This window comes from Delphinapterus leucas, chromosome 14 (genome assembly GCF_059928025.1).
Source record: "Delphinapterus leucas isolate spDelLeu-1000000601 "Yukka" chromosome 14, BTC_Dleu_Yukka2, whole genome shotgun sequence".
Classification (NCBI taxonomy): domain Eukaryota; kingdom Metazoa; phylum Chordata; class Mammalia; order Artiodactyla; family Monodontidae; genus Delphinapterus; species Delphinapterus leucas.
The window spans coordinates 40,729,794-40,747,496 of record NC_143142.1 but is presented as its reverse complement, the minus strand read 5'-3'; the positions used below and the strand labels follow the sequence as shown (position 1 = coordinate 40,747,496).

The 17,703-nt window shown below is 41.0% G+C and overlaps 1 long non-coding RNA gene across 3 annotated transcripts in view; it reads right to left on the bottom strand.

The window, feature by feature from the left end:
• Positions 1–17,703, bottom strand: part of LOC111181481 (uncharacterized) — a 544,017-nt gene that overhangs the window by 504,697 nt on the left and 21,617 nt on the right. The gene's annotated exons all lie outside the window — the stretch shown is intronic.

Below are 17,703 nucleotides of genomic sequence, written 5' to 3'. Positions count from 1 at the left end.
CTTTAATACAGTGAGATTATTTCTAAGACTCTGCTTTAAGAAAATAATCTGAAACACAGACCAAAGTACATGCACAAAGGTATTCATCACAAGGGTTTTTGTGTTCTTTTTGTTTTAATAATTAGGAAATGGCAACAATCTAACTACCGAATGTTAAGGGAACAGTTAAGAAAATATTACATTCATAAAATAAAATATCATGCAGCCATTAAAAATGATGTTTATGAAGAGCTTTTAACATCAAAATGTGCTTATATGATAGGATTTAGTGAAAAAAGCAAGCCGTTTTTCTATACACTGTATAATTTTTTAGATACTGTGATCTCAACAAGTGAAAACACATGGAAAATATATTAAAATGTTAATACTTATTTCTTAGCAATCAGCTTACAGAAAATCTTTTTTTCCTTTTTCATAGTTTCTAGTTTTTCCAAAATAAGAATGTATTTCTGAGATTCCCTGGTGGCACAGTGTTTGAGAGTCCGCCTGCTGATGCAGGCCACACAGGTTCGTGCCCCGGTCCAGGAAGATCCCACATGCCGCAGAACAGCTGGACCCGTGAGCCATGGCCACTGAGCCTGCGCGTCCGGAGCCTGTGCTCCACAACAGGAGAGGCCACAACAGTGAGAGGCCCGCGTACCGCAAAAAAAAAAAAAAAAGAATGTATTTCTGCTATAGTAATCAGAAAAATGTTTTATAAAAATTAAAATGTGTGTGTTCTTGTTCACAATCTCTGGCCACCTTACTTAGTAATGATGGACTCAGAAACATGCCCTCTGTGACTTCATCTTACACGGCGTGGGACATTGTTTTCTGCTTGCTACTCGGATTCACCAGAACTGATTTCATTTTATGCCTGCACTCACTGCCGAAGAGATCAGTGCCCACCTTTTCATCATCAAGCCCTCTGCATGAGACTGGAATCCAGCAGCATGACAGTTTCTGAAGTTGGTTTGCTTGGATACACATCCCAATTCCATCATTTTCTACTTAATTGCTCTGTGTCTCCACTGGGATGCAAGAGACCCACCATGGAATGTTGCCGTGGGGATTAAATGAGATAATTCACATAGGATGCCTACCTCACAGTGCCTGGCACACGGTCAATCCTTAAGAAATATTAGATATTTTGCACAAGAGAAATTTGTTTTTCAAGATTGTGACTTCAAAGCATGAAAATAAGCTCTCCTAGTAACACCCTATTCTCTATTAGCTTATCTGCTTTGTTTCCCAACAGTTTGAGGTTCTGTCACGTGGCTTGAGGTTTTCTTTCCTACCCTCTGCATTAATTCCACATTGACTCTGCTGCCTTTGAATCCCACATCAGCAGGAAGCCTCAGAGACTACCAAGACTTTAGTGCTGATGCCCTAGGGCAACTGTCTGTCCTAGGAAAGAGGAAATGAGTTGGAGGAGGTGAAGGTCAGAGGGAGCCCATGACCAACAGGCCTCCAGAAGATCTGTATACACCCCTGAAATGCCAGAGTTATATCGTCAGAATTCTTCACGCAGAGCAAGAATTCAAGATTTCTCATTGTCCAGAGTAGATCGATTTCATGGCTGAACTCGAAAGAAAGTTTGGAAACAAGATCTTGATTTCCAAGCACTATTTTCCACTGAAAAGGAACCAAGGGCTCCTTGAAGGAAAGTCTGTTTCCAGGACTGGGGCAGGAAAAGTAGAAGATGCTCCTAGAATATTTTGTTGTGCCAGAAACCAAGGAAGTACTCAAAGAACAATGTGGACATGTCAAAGGAACACAGAAGCCAACTTCAAGGGGCTCCCACTGGCCAGATCTGGGACAATTCTAGCATCAAAATAAATACTGATAGTAATGAATTATAATCTACTAAATAAAATTCCAAAAATACATACTGATGGAAGGAAGGAAGGAAAAGAGGAAAAAGAAAAGGCTGTTCCTCATAGAAGAAGGCCAACTAATAAATACAGAAGGAATAATAGAATTAGAAAAGTATCAATGATGCAAAAAACAGTAGGTCATAGTTTGAGGTCATTTATATGATCTCAAAATATCTCCCAACAAATTTCTTATTAATAATAAAGAGAAAAGAGTAAATAAGCTTAGAGTGAAAAAACCTTAACCAACTTATCAAGGCCATCACTACTAATGAGTCAGTATATACCAAGTTATCAAACTCATTATTAATAATGAGACATCCTGATATGATATGATGGTACTTCTGCCAAATATGCATAACCTGAATATAATCATGAGGAAACATAAACATCAAACAAACCCAAATTGAAGAACACTCTACAAAGTAACTGACCTGTAGTCTCCAAAAATATCAAGGTGAAGAAAGATGAAGAAAGGATAAGGAAGTGATCCAAATTAGAGACAACTAAAGAGACATAATGATTAAATGTAATGTGTGATACTGGGTTAGATCCTGGACCCAGAGTAATAACTCCAATTTTGAGATACTTTATTTGAACAATTTATGAAATTTGAATATGAATAGTGAATTAGACAACAATAGTATATCAGTGTTAATGTTCCTCATTTTGATAATTCTGCTAGTGTAAGAAAATGTCCTTGGCCACAAGAAGTACCCACTGAGGTATTTCAGAGTAAAGGGGCATGATGTCTCCAATTTACTCTCAAAGTTCAGAAAATTTTCTGCAAGTCAAAGTTTGTTTTGTTTTGTTTTTGCGGTACGTGGGCCTCTCTCACTGTTGTGGCCTCTTCCATTGTGGAGCACAGGCTCCAGACACGCAGGCTCAACGGCCATGGCTCACGGGCCCAGCCGCTCCGCGGCATGTGGGATCTTCCGAGATCGAGGCACAAACCCGCGTCCCCTGCATCGGCAGGAAGACTCCCAACCACTGCGCCACCAGGGAAGCCCCCAAGTCAAAGTTTTATCAAAATAAAAAAGGTTAAAGTAGAGCAAACCTGGGAGAGTCATGGCACGTTAAAGACAAATGAGGCTTATTGAATGCTCTCTGCCTTTCCCAACTCTATACAGCGTGTACACACACACACACACACACACACACACACACACGGTAGCTAAATTCCTTGTGCACAGCCTCCGCATGGAAAATTGTGCTGTCCATTTACTTCCCAGTCTCTCCAGGACAGGGAAGAAACAAAACCTTATCAATGGAAGAACATTTTCACCTTGAGGTGCTCCTCTCTCCCCTTAGTTACAGAGTACTTTGAGAAAAAAACTGATCACCTGGGGGCTTAAACACAAGTTAAGCGCTCACGTCTCATCCCTTCCCTTAACGAAGGCAGAAAAAGAAAAGAAACTTCGTTGAGAATTTTAAAATCCTCCCCCAAAAAAGGTAGCTATAGCGGCAAGAAGTGCAGTGCCCAGTTAGAGAGGGCCTGACACAGTAGACTAGGGAGGGGGCAGGGCATGGGGGTGTTAGCAAGGGGTTAGGTGAAAATCCTGCCCAGAGAATTTCAGGAGGGGACTTCGGCCGTGGTGGGGATAGCAGAGTGTAGCAACAGCAGCCCATCTCCCAGCCCCTGTGAGTACAGCCCAGAGGTGAGGGGCAGCCAGCAACAAAAACAGGAGACCACACAGTCCTCATCCTGAGCTGATGTGCTGTAACCCACATTGGCTGTGAGATTATTTTGCTCATTGGAAGATAATTCTGTATCAGGAGGATTGGTTTCTGGTACTAAGGAAACCAGAACTTTCCTGCACACTCTTTTTTTGTTTTAACTGTGGTAAAAAACACATATAAAATTCACCATTTTCGCCATTTTTAGGTATACAATTCAGTGGCATTAATTACAGTCATACTGGTGTGCAACCATCACCACCATCCATCTCCAGAACATTTTTCATCTTTCAAAACTTAAACTTTTTACCCATTAAATACTAACTCACAATTCCCTCCCCTAGCCCCTGGCAATCAAGAGTCTACTTTCTATCTTTATGAATTTGTCTACTCTAGGTAACAGATATAAGTGGAATCATACAGTACTTGTCTTTCGGGGACTGGCTTATTTCACTTAGCATAATGTTTTCAGGGTTAATCCATGTTGTAGCACATATCAGAATTTCATTCCTTTTTAAGGCGGAATAATATTCAACAGTACCATATTTTATTCATTCAAATGTTAATGGACATTTGTGTCGTTCCCACCTTCTGGCTATTGTGCATAATGCTGCTATCTCCATGAGTGTACAAATGTCCATTCAAGGCCTTGCTTTCAGTTCCTCTGGTTATATATACTCAGAAGGAGAATTGCTAAATTACGTGGTAGTTCTATTTTTAATTTTTTAAGGAACCTTCATACTGTTTTCCATCATGTCTGCACCATTTTACATTCCTAACAGCAGCATATAAAGGTTCCATTTTCTCCACATCCTTACTGACACTGGTTATTTTCTGTGTCTTTTTTCTTTTGATAATAGCCAACCTAATGGGTGTGAGATGGTATCTCATCATGGTTTTGATGTGCATTCCCCTAATGATCAGTGAAATTGAGTTATCTTCTTGTGTGCTTTCTGGCCATTTGTATATCTTCTTTGGGGAATATTCAAGTCTTTTGTTGTTTGATTTCTTTTTTTTTTTTTTTTTTTGGCTGCTCCACACGGCTTGCAGGGTCTTAGTTCCCTGACCAGGGATCGAACCCAGGCCCCCAGGAGGAGAAGCACAGAGTCCTAACCACTGGACCTCCAGAGAATTCCCGGGGTTGTTTGTTTTCTTGTTGTTGAGTTGTAGGGATTCTTTATACATTCTGGATATGAACCCCTTATCTGGTATATGATTTGCAAATATTTTCTCTCAGTCTGTGGGTTGTCTTTTCAATCTGTTGATAGAGTCTTTTGATGCACAAAAGTTTTTAATTTTGATGTAGTCTAATTTATTTTTTCTTTATTGCCTATGCTTTTCATGTCATATCCCATACACTCTTAACTTGTTTCACAATTCAGAGTCAAATAATAGGCACTTATTTGACTTAATTGCTGACGTTCTTGCCCTGTCACTTACTCTTCAACTACAGGCAATGATATGGAACTCCTCAGCAAGGGCAGGATCTCCACTAAATGGCGGAAAAAGGGTAAGGAATGACCCCACAAATTATCAGTTTTTAAATACAAACTCATCTGGGAAACACAGGCTAAAATTTTTTAATCAATGATTCACATCCTCATGAGATCCTGTCATCAACCAATAACCAGCTGCTAAGCTCAGGGACACTCATCCTTATCCTACTCTGGTCTATGCTAGGGAAGGGAAACCCTAAATGCAGCCTGATAGCCTGGTCACATAGAAGAGAAAAACAGTTTGAACTCTGTTTTTTAGGCAGCATAAAATTCTGTGATGTGTTGATGAAAAATAAAAAGAAGCAAAGCACAGTCCTCCTGAAGGGCTGGCAGATAACTCTGAGCATCATAATGACATCAAGCTTCAGATAAACCAGACGCATATCTAGCAGTATTTACAGATAAAATGATGAGCCCTCAACCTCCCCACCTAATGTGCATTTTCTAGCGCCTTCTCCCTGTGTCCAATAATAAAAGCCAAAGCATTATTTCATACATGAGTTACCTTCTCTATAACGCATAGATAATAATAAAAACAAGTGCTTATATTCACTTACTATGTGCTAGATACCATTTTAATGCACAAATTAACACATTGAACCCTCCCAAACAACTCTATGAGGCAGATACTGTTACTGTCATCCCTATTTCATAGAAGAGAAAACTAACGCACAGAGAAGGTTTAGTAACTTACCCCAGGTCACAAGGCTCACAAGCAGAGCTAGCATTTGAATGTGAGCTGTCCAGTTTCAGAACAGTGATCTTAATCATGACAATCTACTCTCTGGATTTACAATTACATGTATATTTTTAAATATCTTTATCTATAATCACCAAAAACCCTCTCTTTCAAGATAATTTTAGTAGGTGAAATGGTAAAAAAAATTGGCAGGTCACCTGCCATCCTTTACGGTTTGAGTACTAATGTACCTATCCTTTTAAATTCCAGAACACAGATTCAAACAGTTGATGTCAGAATGGGCAACATCTCTTCCAGACTAGCTGGGATCTAAACTTTTGGTTCAATGAATAAAGTTTCTATTGTGGAATTTCAGGCAGACTCAAGTATGCGGTAAAATCTAAAGGTGGGGAAGCCTCCAGTCAAGGCAGCTTTGCTGGTTCCCCAAATTGCTCTGGCCAGGCAGCTACCTCTGCTCTGGATGCACTATGCTGACCTCATCTGAGGTCTACCACCACGCAAAGCACCCCTTCCAGTTATTTTCATGGGTCTTTTGGTTCTCAATTCCGCCTCATTTCCCTTACCTGTAATATGGGCTAAAATAGCTATATCATAGGATCTTTGTGAGAATTAAATAACACATGTAAAGCTCTCAGAAGGCTGGTATAGGGAAAGTGATAAGCTGTTACTGTATTATCAACCCTACTGAAGATGCGTTTTCTCCCTTGTTCTGCATTTTATGTGATGGTCATTTCCTTCCTGTCGACTGTTCCACCCATCTCATGATACTATCATAGACAACTTTGGTTACTGATTGTTGTGGATTGAATTGTGCCCCCCAAAAAGATATCAAGATATCTAACCCCTAGAACCTGTGGATGTGGACTTATTTGGAAATAGGGTCTTTGCAGATGTAATCAAGTTAAGATGAGGTAACACTGGATGAGGACAGACCCTAATCCAATGTAACTGATATCCTTATGAGAAACACACACACACGCACGCACACACACTCAGACGACGGAGGCAGAGATTGGAGTGAAGCATCCACAAAACAAAGAATGCCAAGGACTGCCAGCAGCCAGAAGCTAGGAAGAAGCAAGGAGGGATCCTCCCCTAGAACCTTCAGAGAGAGTATGGCCCTGTAGACGCCTCGATTTCAGACGTCTAGCCTCCAGAACTATGAACGAACAAATTTCTGATGTTTCAAGCCACTCAGTTTATGGTAATTTGTCACATCAGCCCTAGTAAACTCATACATGGATCTGGACTTTTCACATTCACTCTCTGGGTCTTCCTTCTCTAAGTTCCCTCCCCAAACCATGTCTCTTGTAGAATTCCCATTCCTGTTTTTTGTGCATGAGCTTCCCCTCATCTATGGCATATCTGAGGAAATGTTTAGTCACAGTGGTATCAGAAACTGCCCTGTTTTAATTTGTTATACACTAATTCTTTCCCTACCACAAAATATGATCATGCAACAAGAGGATATGACACGGAACACTGAATTTCTTTTAGTTAACTCTGTCAGTGTTAGGGAGAAATCTGTTATCACTGGAACCAGACACCAATCTTGTCCCTTTGGGGTATCGTGAACCCTCATTTGGCTCCGGCCATTCATAACCTTGATGTCCTAATATTCTTTCAACTGGGAGACTGAAAGATGAAATAATCATTTCACCAACTGATTATTCAATTCCATATTCCTAAATCTCATTTTTTCCAGCTTCTGAGTTCAACATTACATTTTACTTCAGCTAAATCACCCCTGTAATAGGCTGAATCTTATTCTGTTGGAGAGTTTGATGACTTCTCCATAGATGGAACATAAAACAGTGTCTAGCATATATACATTTTTACAGTTTAATTCTAGGCTCCCAAAAGATAAATCGTGAACCAAATGGGGAAAGAGACATGAATAAATAATACCAGCTGAACAGACTAAAATATGTAGGAAAAGTTAAGCCCCTCTCAGTAAATGTCAAGTATGAAATTGTTTTATATAATTTTATTCATTGGACCTAACCTACTCCCACAAGATTTCACTTGATTTTCAGAGATTGATACCATTATGTTCTGCATTCCAAGTATGAGATCAAAACATTTCCAGGGCCAGACTACAGTTTCCTGCACTGTGATGTAGAACTAGCTCTAACAATGGAACAGAGTGAGGTCTACGGTTCAGCTAGACCCTACGCAACACTAGTCACTGTGGACCAGTATGTGTGGGGTAATCACTGAGAGAGGACCAGGGCTGCAGAAGGAGTCTCCACTACAGCAGCAGATCAGAACAAGGAAGTTTAGTGCAACAGCAGAGGAATCACTTCTAATTTTCAACGGCTACTGCCCCAACTGGGGCTGACTGGAGACAGCACAGCAGCCAAGCTAACCACACATGCAGGCAGATGTGGCAGAGATCGTTCACCAAATCGTTTGTCTTTTCCTCCTAGACACACAGCTAGACTACATATCCCAGCCTTGCTGTGATGAGATATGGCCAGGTGACTGAGCTCTGGACATCGGTATGTGGATCAAAGCAGTATACTCCACCTTCAGGAAAAGGCTGCAAAACCACCCATGCAAGCCTTCCTATTCTCTCCTGTCCTTCATCTGCCAGCCAAACTTAGAGAATTCATGGGGAAACTCCAAGGCCCTGGGGCAGAAGCCGGCAAACTTTTCTATAAAAGGCCAGAGAGTAAATAGTTTAGGCTTTTGGGGGTGTAGTCTCTGTCAGGACTACTCAACTCTGCCACTGTAGCAGGACAGCAGCCATTAACAATATGTGAATGAATGAATGCCTGTGTTCCAATAATACTTTATTTATACAAACAGGTTGGATTTGGGCCATAGTTTTCCAAACCCTGCCCCAGGAGAACCACTAAGTGGGAAGACCTTGTGTTCCTGAATAACTGTGTGGATTGGGCCATCGCATCCCATGTGTTGACCTCATTGGCTAGGACATGAATAATGGCTTGGCATGGGATTCTGCTCATGGTAGCCACTCAGGGATCCAGGCCAACAGAGGCATCACCTTATCCGGCACTTTCACAACCACCCTACTGCTGAAAGGGAATTGCCCCCTTCTCAAAGCTTCCTCCTATAAGTGGTGTGTGTCATTCACATTCACATTTTATTAACCAAGTCAAGGCATATGACTACTTCTAACTTCCAAAGGAGGACAAAAAAGGAAAAGATGGAGAGGTGACCCAACCACATGCCCAAGAGGAGGCAAGAATCCAATTATTTGTGAATGGCACTACTGATAGTACAGAATGCTAAACAAAGTTATCAGTCATTCACAACTTAAGGGCAAGAAAAGCTCAATCAGACTGCTAACCTCCTAAGAAGTGAAATGTGATGTTAGAACTCAGGCCTCTATTGATGGAGCAGGCTTGGATCAGACAACTGAGTCAGGGTTGTCAGAAAGCAGCGTTATGACACAGAGTAAATGCAAACTTGGAGGAGCTCTGGATAGGGGAAGAGAAGACTAGGGGATGTAAAGTAGCATCCTACAGTGTTGCTTCCAATCCATCCTGTTCTCTTCCCTTACAGATATGACAGAATTAAACTGGCCCATTTACAAATGATTCTTGCTTAGGTTGAGCCATAAGAGATCACCAATATTTGATCATTTTTTTACCTATAAAAACACCTTCATATGATCAAACCTAATATATTTTAAATGTCACTAATATGCACTTTGAAAATAGAATAGCATAAAACAGTTACATTATGTTCACAGAGTGGGAGGTTTCTATCTAAAAATGTGCTCAGCATATATATGGGATCTAAAAAAAAAAAAAAGGGTCTGAAGAACCCAGGGGCAGAACAGGAATAAAGATGCAGACGTAGAGAATGGACTTGAGGACATGGGGAGTGGGAAGGGTAAGCTGGGATGAAGGGAGAGAGTAGCCTTGACATATGTACACTACCAAATGTAAAACAGATAGCTAGTGGGAAGCAGCCACATAGCACAGGGAGATCAGCTCAGTGCTTTGTGACCACCTAGAGGGGTGGGATAGGGAGCGTGGGAGGGAGACGCAAGAGGGAGGAGATATTGGGATATATGTATATGTATAGCTGATTCACTTTGTTATACAGCAGAAACGAACACACCATTGTAAAGCAATTATACCCCAATAAAGATGCTAAAAACTACAACAAAAATGTGCTCAGAAAATAAAATATTCCCTAGACTGTATACCCAGAACTAGTCCTCGAACATACTCATAGAAGGAGCAAGAATGACTATATTCTTGTCTTGACACCTCACTTCTGAACCTAAGGAAGAGAGAACTGATATATTTTGAGCTCCAACTATGTGAAGGGCCTAGAGCCAAGGTCATAGTTGAGCTGAAATGCTGATTAAGTGTCTGGCTAACCCCCAAGCAGCCCCAAGGATCTTTCTGTCTAGAGGAATGGAGATTGTAGAGGTGGAGAGAAACTGAAATAGATATGGCAATATAGGGTCAGCTCTGAGTCCAGCCTGCAGGACTAGGTCTGAGCCCTACACTAAGAGGCTATAGGCAGAAGCTGGAGGGCCTGTTTCCTTGAGGGCTTTTGTGAGATATAAGACTTAAGTGGTGAGTCTTCAGAGCTATCAGGATTTTGTGCCTTCTGGGTAGTGGGAACAGGCAGGAGCACCTGCAGGGTCTGTGAGCCAGACAGCAACAGCTGTGAGAACCCAGGTGAGATAACCCCCTCAGGAAGCTCAGAAAAGAAAAAAAACAGAGGAAGACTGAGAAAAGAGGGGAGGGCTGATGTCCTAGAACTGTGCAGATGGGGGCAACTGGCCATAGAATGTGGGCATTTCTTACAAAGTGTGTTAGTTAGGGTTCTCCAGAGAAACAGAACCAGTGGGGTGTGTGTGAGTATGTGTGTATGTTTGTGTAAAGAGACTTTATTATAAGGAATTGCCTCATGCAGTTATGGAGGCAAGTTCCAAGATATGTTAAGAGGAGTCAGCAAGCTGGAGACCCAGGAAGGTCATGGTGTAGTTCCAGTCTGAAGACAGGCAGGCCTGAGATGCAGGAAGAGCCAACTTTCAGTTCAAGTCCAAAGGCAGCTAAAAACCAATGCCCCAGTTTGAAGGCCATCAGGCCGGAAGAGTTCTCTATCAAGGGAAGGTCAGCCTTTTTGTTCTATTTAGGCCTTCAACTGATTAGACATGGCCCACCCACATAAAGGAAGGCAATCTACTTTACCCAGACTACAGATTTTTTTTTAACAGCTTTATTGGAGTAAATTACTTTACAATGGTGTGTTAGTTTCTGCTTTATAAAAAAGTGAATCAGCTATACATATACATATATCCCCATATCCCCTCCCTCTTGAGTCACCCTCCCACACTCCCTATCCCACCCCTCTAGGTGGTCACAAAGCACCAAGCTGATCTCCCTGTGCTATGTGGCTGCAGTCTACAGATTTAAATGCTAATCTCATCCAGAAATACCCTCGCAGAAACACCCAGAATAATGTTTGACCAAATATCTGGGCACCCTGTGGCCTAATCAAGTTGATATAAAGTAACCTCATTTATTCACACAGTGATGACTTGCCACTTCACAGGATCTTCTCAATACCTTCTGAGTTAAATATACTGAGGCAAGTCAAGAGGTTAAGTGGATTATCTGAGGTCCCAGCTAGTGGAGGAGCCAGGACTTGAACCCATGACTTCATGCATCAGTTGTTTCTAACAGTTTCCAGCATAAAGGTTTCTTTTTAATGGCAACAAACTACAATTGTATTATCTTGATTCAAGAAAACAAACTATGAAGAAAAAAATTTTAAACAACTGGGGAAAACTGAATATGATCTGGATTTTAGATGATATTAAGAAATTATTGTAAATACTTTTAGGAACAATATGACAAGGTTATGTAAAAATGTCAATCATAGATAGACCATTACATAATGGTATTTTTGTCTGAGATAATACATCATTAATAAAGCTTTCTTAAAAACTGAGTTCTCCCAGACAGAACTCCAGTACAGCATACCAAATGGTGTCCATGGCATACCCTTATCAAATATTCAATATTGACCCTGCCTCAATGCATTGACTTCACTCTGAGCCAAGCTCTCCCCACATGATGACAAGATGACTGCAGAAGCCCTAGCCCTCACATTGTCTCAGCTTTATGGTTAGCAGGGAAGAAAATGTTCAACTTCCTTACAGCATCTGCAAAGCCCTGGGTCTTGCTCTCACTGGACCTAACTAGGTTACTTGCCTTTATCTGAACCAATCAACTATAGCTAGGAGGTTTAACCTTGGAGCTAAAAACATAGAGCCAACCCCATGCCACATAACATAGGCTAATATTGGGGAAGAGGTGTTTGCCCAAAACTTCTGTTAAGAAGTCAGAATAGATGATGAATAGCCAAAACCACCAATTTTACTGCCCACATCTTCCTAAATAGGATTGACTCTGGGTGTGCTATTCCTTAAGTTTTCAGGTAACAAGGAAAGTTAGCCCTTCGAGGATGGAATGTTTTCTAAAGACATGGAAATCTTATAAGAAATTGGCTCAGGACAGTAGTCCAATCTTATATTCCACTATTCTCTTATTCTAGAGAAATTATTTTATAGGCCTGAGACTTTATGTCTTCACTTGTGTTAGGTCCCTCCACTTGAAATGCCCTCCCTCCCACCCTCTCTCATCTTGTAAAACTCCCGCTTATCTCTGATATCCAGCTCAGGTGCCACTTTCTTCACATAGGTTCCTCTGAGCTCCTCCCCACCCAACCTGATCCAACCTCTTCTGAACCCCTATAACGGCATACCTCTCTTAAGATACCTCTATTCTTCTCGCGAATTCATGTGATGCAGAGCTAATCGTGTTATCATCTTATTCTCCCTTCCAGATTATAAAACCTGTTTTAATTCATCTTTATATGCCCCAGTACCAACCCGTCAGCACTCAACATTTACTGAATTCCATTCCACTCAGCTTGCAGACGTTATGTCAATTCTCATAATGATTCCAACCACCATTAAAATAATTCAAAATGGGGACTGCCCTGGTGGTCCAGTGGTTAAGAATCCACCTTCCAACACTCAAAACACACCATAAAATTCTCCTGCCAGAATCTCCAAATAAATTCTCAGGTTATATGAAGTATAAGGGGCAGGATTTGATACTGGCTCCACCATTGATTAGGCAGGATTTGATACTGGCTCCACCATTGATTAGGCAAGTTAAACTAAGTTTCAATCTCCTTGTTTGGAAAACGGGGATAATAATGGTACCCACTTTCATAGGCTTGTTGTAAAGGTTAAATGTGTATGTAAATTACTTTGGCATAGTGGTAAATGCTGAGTACTAAATAAATGTTAATCATTATTTTTAAAAAGCTCAAAAAAAAAAAAAAAAAGAATCCACCTTCCAATGCAGGGACTTGGGTTCTATCCCTGGTCAGGGAACTAAGATCCCACATACCGCAACTAAGGCCCGACGCAGCCAAAAATATAAATTAATTTAATTAAATTAAAAAATAAAATAACATGTATTTTAAAAAATAATAATAATTCAAAATGTTCTATCTCTTTACCTGGGTGGTAGGTTCAAGAGCATTATCATTATTACTTTTATTATTCACTCTTTAATATGTGGGATATATACTACTTTTTAAAGCAAACAGGAAAAATAAAGCCTGCATTCTCATGGATTCTCCATCATCTACACATCACTCTCCTACATGATGAGCTGCTTAAATTGCAGAGGGCTCTAGGTGGACCAGGCCCTGGCTTTAATCCTGCTCTGGATCCCTCATATGCTTCTTAGAGCTCAATCACTGCTGCCTTAAGAAAGCACTAGTTGAAACTTGATGCCTGCAATTCTTAATTACAATTGCATTGCTGGGTTTATGGGCATCTCTGCTCATTTAAACTCAATGCTGACTGACAAATTGTGCTCATCTGCCTATTCGACAGTAATTTAGTCAGGCAACCTGCAGCTTGCACCAGATTGATGAGCAGCTGTTTGATCTGTTTGGGGATGTATTGCTATTTTCTTGGTGTAGGCAGCTTTGTGCCGCTGCTGAATGGACGGATGGTTTCATCTCCTCTAGTGACACTGTGGACATTCTGGATGGCCTCACCTGTAACTCCAAATGCACATTAAAAAAAAAAATCCATCAGCCTCCATCCCAGACATATTATCACACAGAACAGCAGGGCAACATGGCTCATGAGACTCAACTCAAACTCACGTTGCTGCTTTTCAGGCCAGTGACAGCTCAGGTTGACACCCAACAGGTAGCTACCCTTAAACGACAACCCCAAACCTACTAAATCCTGACTATGGTGACTTCTCTCTAAAGAAGTTCATGCTGGTAGCTTTCTCTCTAAAGCCTTTCAGTAGAATAACCCTACTCATAACAGTATGAAATACAATACAAAATAGGATTCTGAGCCACCCACTCTTCCTCTGTCATATCCCACGGCCTTCAGTCTCTTAAGCATGGCAAGTTTCTGAGTTAATTATCTGAATCTCTTCAAGCTGTGAAGAGATCTCCCTCCCCCATGACTCACACTTTATTATTTTTCCAGTTCAGGTTTTTCATGGTCCCTGTGGCCTGAACGCAGAGTGAAGGAACTGTGTCCCTAAGGTATAAGCAACTACTTTATTGAGATATAATTCACATACCATGCAATTCACCCATTTTAAGTGTACAATTTAATGGTTTGGGGTACGTTAAAATATTATGTTTTTAAGTTGTGGTGAAATATATATATATAATGTACAATTTGCCATTTTAACCATTTTCAAACATACCGTTCAGTGGCATTAAGTACATTTGCAATGTTATGCAACCATCATCACTATTTCCAAAACTTTTTCATCACCCCAACAGAAACTCTCTAACCTTTAAGCAATAACACCCCATACCACTCCCCCCAGCTCCTGGTAACTACTATTCCACTTTCTGTCTCTATGAATTTGCCTCTTCTAGGTACCTCATATAAGTGGAATCATACAATATTTGTCCTTACATAAATGGCTTATTTCACTTAGCAATGTTTTCAAGGTTTATCCATGTTGTAGCATGTGTCAGAATTTCTAAAGCCGAGTAATATTCCATTGTATGTATATACCACATTTTATTTACCTATTAATCTGTTGGTGGACATTTGGGTTGTTTCCACTTTTTGGCTATTGTGAATAATGCTGCAATAAACATGAGTGCACAAGCACCTGTTCAAGTCCCTGCTTTTAATTCCTTTGTGTATATACCTAGGATTGGAATTGCCAGGTCATATGGTAATTCTATGTTTAGCTTTTTGAGGAACTGAACTGCCAAACTGTTTTCCGTAGCATCTGCACCATTTTTCATTCTCCCTAGCAATGCATGAGGGTTCCAATTTTTCCACTTCCTCACCAACACTTGTTATTTGTCATTTTTTGATTTTATAGCCATCCTTGTAGGTGTGCCCAGAACCATTTTAACCCTTAGAGTCTGGGGTAGCAGTTTTCACAAGTAGTAGTAGAAAGACAGAAGGAGGTTCTCCGGCGTGGGTATGAAAATATACCACCACCCCATAAAGAACTTAATTAGATCAGCATTGATTGCAGATGTTTTCTGGTGGCCTCACTTTATGTCTGGTGGCACGGAGGGAAGGCACTGCAGACCCTAAGGTCACACAGATCTGTCCCACTTGCAAACATGCTAATTGGTTCCTATTAAGGGGCAATATCAAGTGAACTGGTGAGTCACCCATGGGTGACAATAAAGCATAGGCACACAACAGTAATATATTTCGTATCCTGTGTGTAAGGAAGTCTCCAGAAGTTGAAGTCAAATATCAGGGGAAAAAAATCCAACCTTTGTAACTCAAGCTAGTAAAAATCAAATATATGCACTTTTTTCCAGACTCCCAAACTGCCTACCAACTCGGTATCATAACCAATAAGGTCAATTCCCCTTTCACTGAGAAAATAAAAGCAATTCATGTGAGCTCCTCAAGTCTCTCCTCCCCATCAAAATGTGTCTTTATCTTCATCTACTATCTGTCTCCTTTCCTGTTGTCTCTTCTTCAAGACTATCTCCCCACACTGCCTCCCTCTACCCCAACTCTGTTTTGCTTGAGTCTTTTCTTAAAATGCCCCATCAGCTTTGCTATCCTCTCTCTGCTCTTGTCCCTCTGAAGTCAGAAACATTTAAGCTTTCTTCACCTGCTTCTGTCCTCAACCTAGCATCCTGTATCTTCACCACACAAGCTCTTGACAAAGTAGTTTAAATTCATCCATTCTAGTTGCTCATCTAATACAAACTCTTAAATTCTCACAGTCCTAGCTGCCCTCCTGAAGTGGTGAACATGGGTGAAAAAGGACTGCCCAGTGTTGCACGACCTCCAGACACCAAGGAAGACCAATGAAGCAGTAAACTCAGAGGGCACAGGCAGAGAGGTGATGGTGGAGTTGGAGGCAAAGATACAACAGAATGGAGAAGGAAATTTGGGCAGGTGTGTAGGAAACAGAACCCGGAGCCTTATTAACAATAGAACCAGGCCCCTTTTCTGGGGCTCCTGTCATCTCACCCATATGTAAATGAGGGGCTAAGAGAACTGAGCTCATTGGGACAGAGCAGCAAGTTCACTAATGACTTCCTTCTGTTCAAGTCATTTTAGGGTTGTCAGAGTTAGCAAACAAAATTACAAGATGCCCAGTTCAATGTAATTCCAGATTAACAATTTTTATTTGTTATTCTATTTTGTAAGTATTTTATTCGTAAGTATGCCCAATGCAATACTTGGATGTCCCCAATATAAGTATGTCCTAAACACTGCATGGGACATACTCATACTAAAAATTTTTTCACTGTTTATCTGAAATTCAAATTTAACTGGGCACCCTGTATTTTACCTGGCAATCCTAGTCATACTTCACCTCCGTGGAGGATTTTGACCAACCTCTTCCTAAATCTCACTCCTCACTTGAGTTTCAGAACACTGTTCCCTCCCAGTTTCTGGCAGTGGCTTCTCTTCCTCAACCTGATCCTTGATTTCAGAGATTCCCCAGGGTTTAAGCTGCCAGCCAGTTCCTGCCTCGCTCTGTGTCTCCCCACTAGTTAATCTACTCCCCTTCTATTTCTTCCTCATACTGAATTTATGGCTGATGAGTCCCCAGTGTATGTGCCCAGCCCTCACTGCGCAGAATTCTCTGATTTACTTCCATCTTTCTTTAGACATCCTCACTTAGCATTTCCATCCCTTATCTCAAACCCAACACGTAAAACTGAACTCAAAAATCTACCTCCAAAACCTGTCCCCAGTTTCTCCATTTAATTAATGGTACCAACAACCTCCTGATCATCCATTCAAGAAATGTCCAACCTAAATTCGATCCTTCCTGTTTTGTTGCTTACATCCAGTCACCAAATCCTTTCCATTCCATCTCCAAAGATGTCATCTCGGTCACCAGGGCCCTACCTTTTGTCATCTCTTGTTGAACAATTGTAACTCTTCTCCCAGATGCCCATCCCTGATCTTCTAGCTCTTTCTTCAAACCACTGCCACACAATATCCAGAAATACTTTCCAATCATATCAATCCACTCTTCAAAGGTCTGTATGGTTTCTACTGCCTAAGAATAAACTTTATTTGGGCCTCACTTCTATTCTCAAAGGAGCATTCTCTCCTGTTCTGAACCAATGTCAAGGGACAGTATGAGACTCGGCCTTTGCCCAATTACAATATAGACACACCTTTCTTTTTTTTTTTCCTGTGACTTGCAGACAATTTGAATATACAGAAGAGCATAACAATAAAATTAAATCATATTTTTTAAAGAATTAAAAGGATGCTATTGAAAGTTTCAATGATCAGACCCAAATAATATCTGCAGGCCCATCTCACAGGGTATCCTTCCAAATACTTTCAAAGGAAGCGTAGGGGGTTGGTGCTGCCTCCGAAAGCGAAAGCGAGCAGTGAAGTCAGGACACCTGGGCTCACGCGGGGCCCCCCACATACTGACTGCCAGGTGCCCGACCTGCTCCA